Source organism: Triticum dicoccoides, chromosome 6B, assembly GCF_002162155.2.
Source record: "Triticum dicoccoides isolate Atlit2015 ecotype Zavitan chromosome 6B, WEW_v2.0, whole genome shotgun sequence".
NCBI classification, from domain to species: domain Eukaryota; kingdom Viridiplantae; phylum Streptophyta; class Magnoliopsida; order Poales; family Poaceae; genus Triticum; species Triticum dicoccoides.
In genome coordinates this window covers 605,616,810-605,629,561 of record NC_041391.1, presented here as the reverse complement: position 1 = coordinate 605,629,561, position 12,752 = coordinate 605,616,810, and positions in this window count along the sequence as shown.

The window sequence follows — 12,752 nt, the reverse complement described above, 5'->3', positions numbered from 1 at the left end:
GCTGGCAGCGTGGCGTCGCTGTGTTTGCTACTACGGCGGCTGGGGCGGTGACGGCCTGCTCATCGGCTCACGGGGCCGGGGCGGAGTCCCTGTGCGTGGCGGAGCCCCTCTCCCGGTGGGTGGCTGGGGGCAACGGGGGCTTGCGGGGCCAGTGTGCAGTGGCTCGGTTGCGCGCCAAATCTGGCGGTCGGCCAGCATGCGCGGGGACTGGCGGGTCGCCCTAGATGTGGGGCTGCTGAATCTGCCTCCGGTGAAAATCCCCCACTTATTTCTCTTCGTGAGAAGATCTCTGTAAGATAACCTGTAAGATAACCATCCGTATGAATCAATATGGCAAATTAGCAGGCTGGGCACATGGCTGATGCTTTTTTTTTTGATTCATCCGCCTCTCCTCTTCGCTAATTTTTGATTGCTGATGCATTAAATACATGCGGGCAGACACCTCTCTTTATTTCTCTGTAGGGTAAACATGAACCATATCTCATCCTTTTTCTGTTGGCTTGTTGATCCTGTAACGCATGAACATACATAAATTGGTAGACTTTGATTTTAAAAAGCAATTTGGGACTATTAGTTGGATTCTGAAATTTTAGCACAAGCCTAAGAAAACTCACCCACCCAATCTAGAGACGTTTCCAAGCAGCGCAGCCTGAGCTTCCCCAGATCCCATCTCACCACTCGAGCGCTTCCTCCTCGCGCCCTCATCGATGAACCCAGTTCTCTTTATTATTAGGTAAAGATTACGCTGCATGTTAATTTGTCTTTCTCGTGGATCACACAGGCATTTATCCCGGTGTTTCTGTGTTCGCTTGAAACAACGCGTTCCGGACACTTTCAGTTGGTCATACGGCGGTACGTGTTGCGACTTCCCTGCCGTGACTAGTTGGGTTCGCATAGGCACCGTGCTCACGGCAGAGACTAAGCGACCGAACGAAGGCTACGTACACAAGAAGAGTCGCCGCTGTAGACTTGTAGAGTTTCGTTACTGAACTACTCGTTACTAGCAGTTCATAAACTTTGCAGTACGCACAAGAAGCCGCGTAGATGCATTCCAAGTTTGAACTATCCCACACTGTCAAATTAACCGGCTGGTCACACACGTAAAAACCATGGAAAGTTCCATGCGTACTCTGCCAAGGATGAGCATATGAGCATGGAGTAGCTTATAAATAGCCGACCAAATCTTCGAACAAATCAAGACTACAGCTCGCATACACAGCACTCAAAAGCCTAACTAGTTTGATAGACCCATCTCCCAATTACGACAAGCAACACTGCGGCCTTATAAATAAGTTCGAACAAGTCCACAATGACCGGCAAGCTTGCAGTGGCCATGCTCTTGGTTCTCGTGGCTACATCCGGCCCGTGGACCCGGGCCTCTGCGAGGCCGCTGCAAGGTGATCAGGTGCACGCCGGGGAACCCTCCTCCGGCGGTTCCGTCGACGCCATGCCGCCGTTGCCGGCGCATTGGCGTGGACACGCGCTGTCTCAGTTGGAGGAGGGCCCAGCCGGGTGTCCAAAATCTAACGATCCAAACAAGCATTGCTCCTCCCCATAGAGATGCACAAAGCCACAGAGGCGCGACCGAAAGTAAACTGGCGTAGTGTGCGCGTGGGAGCCAAACCAGAAATATTATCTTCGATTTGCAATAATGTGGTGTAAAGATTGTTACCGTTTAGATGTCTCCGTTTGTTAATCTCTTATACAGCCTGCATTCATTGTTCCGTTAGTCAGAGTTTTGAGCTTTCGGGTCAAAACAATCATGTACCTTCTCTTTTTGGCATTCAAGACAACTAAAAGAATGTTCTTTATTTTCTGATTTTTGATACTCCATCTGATCCATAGTAATTGTATTACGTTTTCCAGAAACCTACGTACAACATGTAAAACCACATGCACACACTCGTCCGAATACAAGTAACGCTAGAGTTACGGAGTTTGAGCTTCAAAAAAAAAAAGAGTCTAAAAAATAAGGCTTCCATGTCGCATGTGATTGTCTCGGTCATCAAGGATGATGTTTTAGTTTAGATCTTTGCCCTTCTTCTAGCCTAAATGTAAGAAACATGCACTCTGTCGGTTCGTGCCATGTTGCCTCTTATATAAACATTTGCGACCTACTTTCTCAATATATATTTTTGGCAAAACCTTTCTCTCCAAGGAAAAATTGAACCGCCTCTCGGAAAAATAACAGAAATGCTTCGCTTCAGCCCATCGGTCCACGCTAACGCGGTCTAATGTCCATCTTGTATGCATCCATGCATTGCCCCAGCAACCTTTCTCCCAAGCATAGCACAATTAATTTATTTCAACTTTATCGGGTTCAAACAGATTATTATTTCGATGTTAGCTTCAAACGTCAGAATATTGTGATGTTTGCACCTAAATGTAAAATGTTCATGTACGACATATGTGTTTTGTAGATCGCGACAAATGTCTCTGCCATGCGAAACTCGCAGTTTGTAAATGGCTAAACTTTATAATGGCACAAATTCATCTTACCACTGATCATACCGTCATATAGATGTTAGTTTTTTTAATTATTCATGAGATTTTTTTTCCGTTCATGATATATGACGGGATACCACAAATATTCAAAGGGAAAACAAGATTATTGATGATATATGACGTCGTATAGAAGTATATTCATGATATATGACGTCATATAGAAGTATATTCCTGCATCTTGCAGCTTCGGGAACAACAACAAAAATGCACATCAATATAGAAATTTCCTTACTCGTGGCTGATATCGACCTCCATTATAAGGCTATCTTGCTATCAATTACATTGTACGATTTGAGAAACATCGCATTTTGCTCCTAAGAATTAAATTTGATTCGTTCAATTGGTTTCCAAATCCAATTCAGATAGGTTTGAATTTGATTCTAAAAGAATTCAATTTCAAGATTATTGATGTCACATGGTAATGAAAGCATTTACTTCTATGGAATTTCATGCTTTGGAGTTTGAACCTCATGTTCATACATAACAGTGCTCGAAATCAATAGAAATTTGATGGCATTGTCCACGTACACAAACGTTACTCTGAGCTCATTTGTAGATTGCACCGTACTAGTATGTCCAGTGTAGGATTTCATTGTTAACCTCATGTTTACATTATCAAAAAGAATCAGAAAATTATTTAATATTTTACAGGTGTTGCAAGGAGCAAGGTTGTCAGAACCGTGAATTGTGTTGTATGATTTTACGACCCAAGCTAACCTCTTTGATTCTATGACTTTTGTTCATAAAATCTACGTTTCTACAATCCTGGTAGTCAAGATTATTCTATTAACGATCCTACAATTGGTGCTCTGATTAGATTAAAGATCATAATTCTAACAACCTTACCAAGGAGCAACTTTGAGCCTATTAGCAGATCAATTAGGGCAAATGGGTCCCATGTACTTCTGCATATCTATTTCAAGAATGGAAGCTGCCCCACCAACCTAGTAATTATGCACCCACGGTTAGGGAAATCAAAACGGATCCATAATTGATCGCTCCACTGTTGTTCTGGACACGCTCGACGATCCCTCCGATCTACCTGCTGGGGTAGCACATCAGCCCATCGTTGTGGTCCGCAGTGACGACGTTCTCTCCTACAGGCGACCATGGTGGCCTTAATGGTGAGAACCTCGCCAATCTAGGCATGATTTCGCTCCTCCGTCCTCATCTTGTTGTAGCGCCTTTTCTAACCTAGCCATCCGCATACCCCTTCAACATCGACGCACCAAGGTGTCTGGGACCCTCGCCAACGTCGCAGAGGAGGTCGATGTTACTGGTGTCCAGCTCCGGCGTCCCTTGTTCGCAACGACGAAAGGACCATGCATCGCTAGTCCATACGGCGTGCTACATGCATGCCCTACTTTTGCATCTTCAATCCGCATAGGTGTGTTCAGCTTTGCGTCGTCTCCATGCTTTGTACGTTGCTTCCTAATTTCCCACATATTATGGAGAAGATGCGGCCCCTTCATGATCTGATTTTGAATGAGTACCTATAAATATTTTGTTATTCCCACTTTTAAAAATCTATGCTTCCACTTGGCAGATTATGTTGGATTGCATGACATGATGCTTCCAATAGTTTCCTTCATATGTTTGAGGCTTGTGCTTCTATACTGTTCAGTTTGCTTCATTTTCATTGTTCATGTTGTTTTGTAGGCGTTCTATTTGTAGTCAAATCAAACAATTCATGCCTCTTAAATTTCTCCAATGCTGACGGGAGTGGAAGAAAATGCTTTGCCGACGGTGAGCATGGAGCGGTATTCATTGGTGGGCACGACGTGTGGAAAGAAGTTGAGCATCTCAGTGGATATTGCACTCTTCATCAGCTTGGAATCAAACTTTGTAATTGTTACGTTGCACATTTTGGAGAAAACTTTGTAATCAACCATCGCTTTGGAAGCACATGGTCATTTTGTTTGTAGTAGACGTAATTGTTATGTCACACATGTATGTTGCACCATCTTCTAAATTTTGTATCCAACACATGTCTATTTTTTGCTTCCTACCCACAAAGATGAAGCTTCGGTTACGGAATAACCAAGCGATGGAGGTTTTACAAAACATTTATGATTTCCATCGTTGCTGCCCAATGCTTCAAGTGTTCAGAGATTACATATTGTGCATAACCCAACGTTTCACTTTAGACGTCCAAGTTTCAAGAACAGATTTTTGGAGCATCTTTATTTTGAAGCATTTTTTTTGAATGATATGTTCCATCAAATGCGCTTTCATGGATAAAAATAATGTTTCCATACCACTTTACGTTGCAAAAAAATCTACATAAACGATTAATTTTCCTCATTTGTTTATGGAAGTTAATCCCTAATTAGCAGAAAGCATTATTTCTGTATATGTTTGTGGGAAGCAATCATGATTTACCAAAACAACTAACATAATTTCTAGGAAGCAATTAGTAACTAGAAGGACAAAATTAGGAAGGGTGGAGAGGTCAGCGGGAGGACATGCTATATACGTGGGACTGGTCAAAGCGGTTAATTAGGAGGGAGATAACTCAGCGACTAACCATTATATACCAGATCGGACGGATAGCATGATATTAATCCTACGACCATCCACTGGTCTGATGGGAAGCAAGGGATCAGTAGTCTGATCTCAATCATAGACTAATTTGAAACTTCTGAAACTAACTAGTACATAGAGGAGCCACTTCTGCATGTAGGTCCCACAAGTGTGTACGGTCCATGATTTCCTTTGAATCTTTGTTGATAATAAATAATTGGTTTAGTTCATATCATAATAGGATTATTTTGGACATTATAATTCCAATTCACGTTGCAGCCAAACACTCATATTTCTGAAATGAAATTTCAATTCTTCAACTCTTTGTCCAATTCATGGGCGAAAAAATGAGTTATAGCATTATTTGTATCTTTCTATTCCATTACATCTTTTCTACTGCATAAAGGAGGCAGAAAGGTAATTGCACGAAAGGGCTTACTCCTAGAGGGTATTTACAAGTTAAGAAGTTGGTAGGCACTTACAAGGAAGTTAGGTCCATACAAGAAGGTGGGGATGGATATTGGATTAGCCGGTGCCTGGTTCCCTGTCAAAAAAGAGAAAGAGAAAATGACTCCCTTAGACTGGCCAGTCTATCTCATTGGCGACATTTTGCTTGATTGCCTCTTGTATACAACATCGCGGCGCTCCTCCCCTTGCCTCCTATTCCGCGATCCTTGCTATATTACGATTCTCTCTTCCCTTCATCTCATCCTCCTTCCATCACTCCTACTCCATGAAATCTCACCCTCCTCCTTCATAGTGCCTCTCCTTCCCTACTCCCTTATGCACTCTGTGATGGAGGTCATGGTGTTTACTGCCATGACTTCATGACACAGCCTTGAGTTGGAGCTTGAGGTGGGAGTCATCCATCCTACCGAGCTCGAGGAATATGATGGGTCCATGGATAATGAGTTTGGGCTCACTATACTCAGAGTGAGCCAAGTTGGTCATATGCAAGCCTCGGGGCAAGCTCGGTGCTCCAAACCAAAATGTTGGTTGCAAGGTTAGAAATTTTGGGATTTTGATGTTACGAGATTGTTGGGACATGACACGAGCTCATATATGTCTTGTTGCACACAAAAGGGTGACATGTTGCAATGATTGTGGATGTCTATTCTAAAGATTTAGATTCATGTTGTTATTGTGTATTTCATTGTAGTTTACATTACTTTTCCATGTTGCCGCTTTGCTTTTATTATGTTGCATGTGTTGCAAAAAAAAAAATTGGTGCAACAAAAGGGTATTCTTTACATACGAAGAATTTACGGTGCATGAACATGTTTGCAATGTTGACCTTAAGTCAAGTCTGGAAATATGGAATGGTCCTGATTTTTTTTTCATGCTACCTTTTTCTTTTAACCTACCTATTTTTTTGAAAACTTTGCACGTGTATCCTTCTTTGGATGGTCCTGCACTTATATCCATACAAGAACCATAAAGTACTTCAATTTCGGCCGTCCTGAATGCTACGGGTGAATAGCTCAAAGCGATCGACTTTGGCCAGCCCATTTAGGTGCATTCTACGTGCGGGCAGCGAACTGACAAGCGTCAGTTTCACAAAGCTTTTGGAACCTTTGATTAGTATTGGGAAGGTTCCATGAGTTTTTTTTTCCTATTTTTGTGCACCAGATTTTTTGGGTTTACTTTTTATAATACATGAATATTTTTGAAAATTTTAAAAATACGACTTCCTGAACATTGTTTTCAAATTCATGAACATTTTGGGAAATGAAACAATTTTAAATTTCATGACTGTTTTCGAATTTATGAGCATTTTTTTAATTCGAAAAAAACAAATTTATGAGCATTTTTTGAAAAATAATGAATTCCTGAATATCTTTTGAAATGCACAAAAAATGAAATATATGGACTTTTTCCAAATCCATGAATGTTTGCGAACTTAGTGTAGCTCAGATAGTTAAGTTCCTTGTGGTGGAACCAGCCCACCAGGATCCAGGGTCTAAGTCCTAAACTTGGCATCGATACTTGCGTTTTCCTGTTTTTCGGTGATGTAAGTTTAGTAGGAAGAGACATTCCTATCGACTACGAAGTGCGTGTGGCGACTTTTTTAATCTCAAGATGTGATGGCGACTTAGTATCTAAGTGGTGCTCATGGGGTAGAGTGTGTGCGCATGTGTTCATAGAGCTAAGTGTATCTGTGGTTATATGGGCATCTGCAATTTTATTATATTCATAAAAAAACATAAAGTTTTTCAAAATTGTGATCATTTGGTAAATTCATGAACATTTTTTGAATTTGTGAAAAGTTTTCTCAAACTAATAAACATTAATTTAATTCACTAATATTTTTTGAATTTATGATCCTTTTTTAAAATTCGTGAACATTTCTTGAATTTACAAAAAAAAATCTACTTCCTGAATATTTTTCAGACTTTTGACAATTTCAATTTCATAAATATTCTTTCAATTTGTGATCATTTTCAAATTCGTAAAAAAAATTCAAATTCATAAAGATTATCCAAATTCACAAAATTTAATTGAAATCCATGAACATTTAATATATTTGTGAATATTTTTTAAAACAAATTGAAAAAAATAATTTTGAAGAAAAAACCATGAACATTTTTAAAATAAGAACGTTTTATTAGTTTCCGAACTTTCTTTCAATAGTAATATAAAAAATAGTTTTAGGGCATTCCTGGAAATAGATGGAAAAAGAAAATAAATATGTGAAAAAATGAAAGAAAGATATGTACATGTCGCATACCCGTGTGGGGCTCGCAAGGACTAGGTCGCTCGTCTGTTTTTACTCTGGTAAGAACATTCGAAAGAACAGGTATATATGGAATAAAAAATGCGCAGGTCTTTTGCGGCAGTTCTCACCACCAACTATCTTTCTCAACAACATCAAACTTGAAGCATCTTTTTCGATCACCGCGGGTGCCAAAAAAATTAGGGATAGTAACATCTTCCGTAGTTCCACGCATGTAACAAACACTCTATTCTCTTAATAGGGTAACTGTATGTGTGTTTATATGAGTATATGTGATTGTAGTGTGTTCCCAAAAAAAACAAGAATATTTTCTCAAATTTGTGAACAGGTTATGAATTAGTGAACAATTTTTGAATTTGTGAACAGTTTTTCAAACTCGTGAACATTAATCCCACCCACTAGCATTTTCACAATTTATGACTATTTTTTCGAATTCCTGAGTATTTTTTGCATTTATAAAAAATATATAATTTATGATGATTTCAATCTCATAAACATTTTTTCCAGTTTGTGAACATATTTTCAAAAGCATAAAGATTAACCAAATTCATGAACATTTATAAAATGCACAAAATTTAATAAATTTCGAAAATTTTAGAAAACTTAATTGTGACAAAAATCCATGGACATTTCATAAATTCTGAATATTATATAAAACTAGATTTTAAAAAATCCATGAACATTTAAAATATTAAGAACATTTTATTATTTCATGAATTTTCTTTATAACTAGTAATATAAAAAATATAAATATATGGAAAAAATGAAAGAATGAAGGACATGTCGCATACCCCGTGTGTAGCGGCAATCCTTATTACTGTCTCTACAAATCGTCGCCTGTAGCCGCGTTAGCTACGCTCGCCCATCTTATTCTTTTTTTCGCACGCGTTCGGTGCGATTCAAACCGGCGACCTCACAGTCATCGCGTGATGAAGTAACCACCCAACCGTCTAGGATTAGTTGCTCAGCTACTGCTTCTTCTAATCTTCTTCCTTTTCTCCTTACGTATTTTTTAAAAAATATTTTTTTCATTTTCTTTTTTATTCGGGACGGTTTTGTTCTAATTTTAATTCTTTTTTATTCAGAACGGTTTTGTTTGGTTTTTTCTTTTATTTTTTTCTTTTGCTAATTTGAATGAATTTATTTTCAAAATCGATGAACTCTTTTCAAAATCTATGAAATTTTGTCAAAATCATTGAACTCTTTTTCAAAATTGATGAACTCTTTTCAAAATGGATGAACTCTTTTCACAATCGATGAACTCTTTTCAAAATCGATGAACTATTTTCAAAATCATTGATTTTTTCTCAAAATCAATGAAATATTTAAAAGTCGATGAACTTTTCTAAAAATCGATGATCTTGTTTTCAAATTTACGTTTTTTCAAAATAATTTATATTGCTTATACATTAACGTTTTACTAAAGGAAACATTAAGTAGGACGATTTTCTTGCAGTATACAGAAGAGTTAGGATGGTCTAGTAGTTGCTGCTTTAAGCTGTGAATGATGAGGTGCTGGGTTTGAATCCCAATGATGCCATATTTTGATTTGTTTCCTTTTTTCGTGTTTCGTTATCCTATATACCTAAGAGATTGGTCCCCACTAACCTATTTATCTGCAAGCATGCCACATCACTATACAATTATGGATAGGTAAGGCCCACCTTAACATGCAACCATGCATGATAAAGACCCACCACCACATGCAACCATGCATGGGAAAATAATTATCATTCTGTTGTCCAACTTATATTTAAGAAATATTTTATCAAATATAATAAGTCGTGTATTTTTAATTTTGGTTCATGTGTTGTTAATCTAAAAATTTATATCCCATACAATCGAATCCCATTGAAATATATTGCAACCAATTCCCGCAGCAACACGCGGGACACCATCTAGTTCAGTCAGTTGGTGGGCCGGCCCACTAGTGTTTTCGCGTTTCCTTATTGAATCAATTTAGTGGATTCAATGTGCTGGCAAAACACTAAAGTACACCAGGACGTGTTTCAGCCCAATACACTGGAAATAGCCCATTTTGCCTGATTTTTTGAGAGTTGATTTGAGATAGTTGTTTATTTCAGATTCAACTTTTTGAAAGTTGAATCTGATCTCTAAAACTGAAACAAATACCACTTTCGTCATGGGTTTTAAGATGTGAACGATTGATTTGCCAAGTACACCGAATCTTCCTAACAGTTAGCCGTTCAAAGTTCTGAACCGCTTACTTGACACAATTCATGGTACTATCTACTCTCCAATGCCACACGGTGGGCAAAGCTTAGGCACCCCCTAAAGTCAAGTTCTTCACGTGGTTGACGATTCAAGAAAAAAATTGGACTATAGATAGGTTGTGGAAACGGGGTTGGTCAAATTGTGTTCTTTGCCCCTTTACAAGAGAGAACAAGAATTCGGCACTCACCTCTTCTACAAGTATGGATTCACACTTTGTCTATGGAATTTGGCCAATTAGTGGCTACATCTCGAGCACCTCGACACTTCCTCATCGCGTCTTGAGCAAAATGTCAAAGATTGGTGGATCAACCCTCCGGTAGGAACACTCAAAATCGTAAAGCTTGCTCGTCCCTGCTCGTTTCTTGGTCTATGTGAAATAAAACAAATGCACGGGTCTTTCGCAACAAGTCCTCACCACCAACAATCTTTCTGAACAACATCAAACATGAAGCATCTCTTTGGATGGCGGCATGTAACAAACACTCTATTCTCTTGTTAACACATGAGGTATACCCGCAAAAAAAAACATGAGCCAAATTTTTTGGCTTCGTTTATATAAAAAAAAACTATGCCGGCGAGGACGCAGCGTCGACCCCGACTTGCAGGAGCACGGGTCAACGGTGGATGCACGGCCACCAGATCATGAGAGGATCCAGATTCCAGACCACGTACTCCACAGGTAGCTCATATTCCGACATAGAACTCGATTCGGATTAGGCCCCAATCTACTACGCTTATCTCGTTATCATCCCACGCATCATGTCGTCTTCTCTTCCCCGTCTTGCCTAAGTACATTCGAGCCGTGACTCCAAAGCCATCCTGGTAGTATCGTGTAGTGCATGGCATGCCTAATCACGTTGTTATGCGCATCCATTACGCGCGCACTTTGGCACTCTGCACGGAACACGTACCGCCACGTACGCCAACACCCCCAGCCGAGGCCGATTTCCACGAGCCAGTCGTCGCGCGGACTGACTTCCACAGTGACGTCTTCGCTGCCGCTGGTTGGCTGGCTGTGATTTACAGTAGCTCAACCAGACGGTTGGCTGTGCGAGGTGGAGGTGTGCGTACCCAACGAGCACGCCTACGACGACTGAGCCAGTGATGCAGCCCACTATTGCTGTGTTTTCTTTCTTGGTATACAGTCCACTGGTGTCGGTCAATCCAAACATAGATCGATCGATCAGCTGCCGTGCGTGCGTGCAAGTGCAACCATCAATCGACGTCGGGAATTCGTCCCACGACCGGCCAAGATGAACAGAGCCCAACAGTAACCTCCAATTAATGGCGAGACGGACGTGCATGTGTGTTCTTTCTTTGCAGAAAAGTATGAGGTGCGACTAGGTCTACGGTCCGAGTACGTACGTGCACCGATCGGTCTCGATCGCCACGTAGCTGTCCATCATCGACCGCTGGTTCATTAGGTGTTGAACGGTGGAACACTGGAGTGCTGCCTGGGAGTAGTGAAGCGTCAGAGAAAGGAAACTAAATTTGTCTCGCCTACCGGCGTGTTGTGCTAGTTTCTACTACTACCTGCTCAAAGGACTGGCGTAGATCTGGAGACAAGTCGATGATGGAGACTGGCGGAGATTGGAAGAACGAGCTGGATGTCACGTACGTGGTAGATCAGATGACTCGAGCTCTGCTAGTCCAGTCCAGAGTCCAGATCGATACGGTCAGTAGCATACTCGAAAGGGAACTGTCTTTGTTAGTTGAACTGGTAAGCTGCACTGCACATAGTTTCTGTCAGTCATAGTCCTCGTCGTCGACGGATTACTTGTCTTTTACTCGTAAGCTCAATCAGTGATTTGAAGGTGAAAATTAGAGGTTTAGGTGACGGTGACGCGGGCCACGACGGACGTACTACTCCTCCCTGCCGTGACTCGCCAAACGCCGGATATAACCGACGATGATGCATGCGATCTCCCTTTTTAACCTTTGGCGGAGATCATGGATTCCCATGCCCACAAAAGGCTCCGTGCTTCCCGCCTAATAAAAAGGGCAGGAGTTTGGTCCTAAACAAGTGTTCCAAGCAAAAGGAATGTGTGCGTGGCCAAGGCCAAACAGCACATACAGAGCCAGTGAGCCAATCGTACGGCGCACATGGATAACGTTTGTTCCTGGAATCAAAACCGTATGCGCCGAGCACATGGTACCGCACTGATGTCCATTTCGACTCGGGCTCTTTGCCTTTTTCTGTAACCTTGGCTTCCATTCCATATTGGCAACCACTCCACACCTATCTTGCTGAACCTACTGTCCGTGTCAGGCCGGCCAAGCTACAGTTGTAATAATAGAAACTTGGCGCTTCCTCTCGTCATGGTCAAAATTTGTGTCCGCGGTTCGGGAGGATCGATGAGCACGGCATGCGGCCGAAGGGAAGGGAAACGGCATATTGCATCTCCCATGCATACGGCCGCACTGCTGGAAGAACCATGAAGATTCAGAAGTAGCGTGCCAACTTGATACCTACTCCATTTGTGCATGAGCAAATGTAGATTCAAAACATTTAAGTTCTTTTTAACTTTTACTGTCACGATATACATTTCAATCAGCGACTGGCAGTGGTCTGTTCACTTTGGGGGCATGTCATATGTTTTAATCTGTCACAAACGCTTCAAATATGAGCAAACATAGATGAATTGGTATTTCTTTAATTCATTTTAGCAACTAATGGCCGTTGATATTTGGATTAGTAGCTACCGTACAGGCCCCGCGTCGCCTAGGGTAGGCGACACGGGCGGCAGCCCCCAAC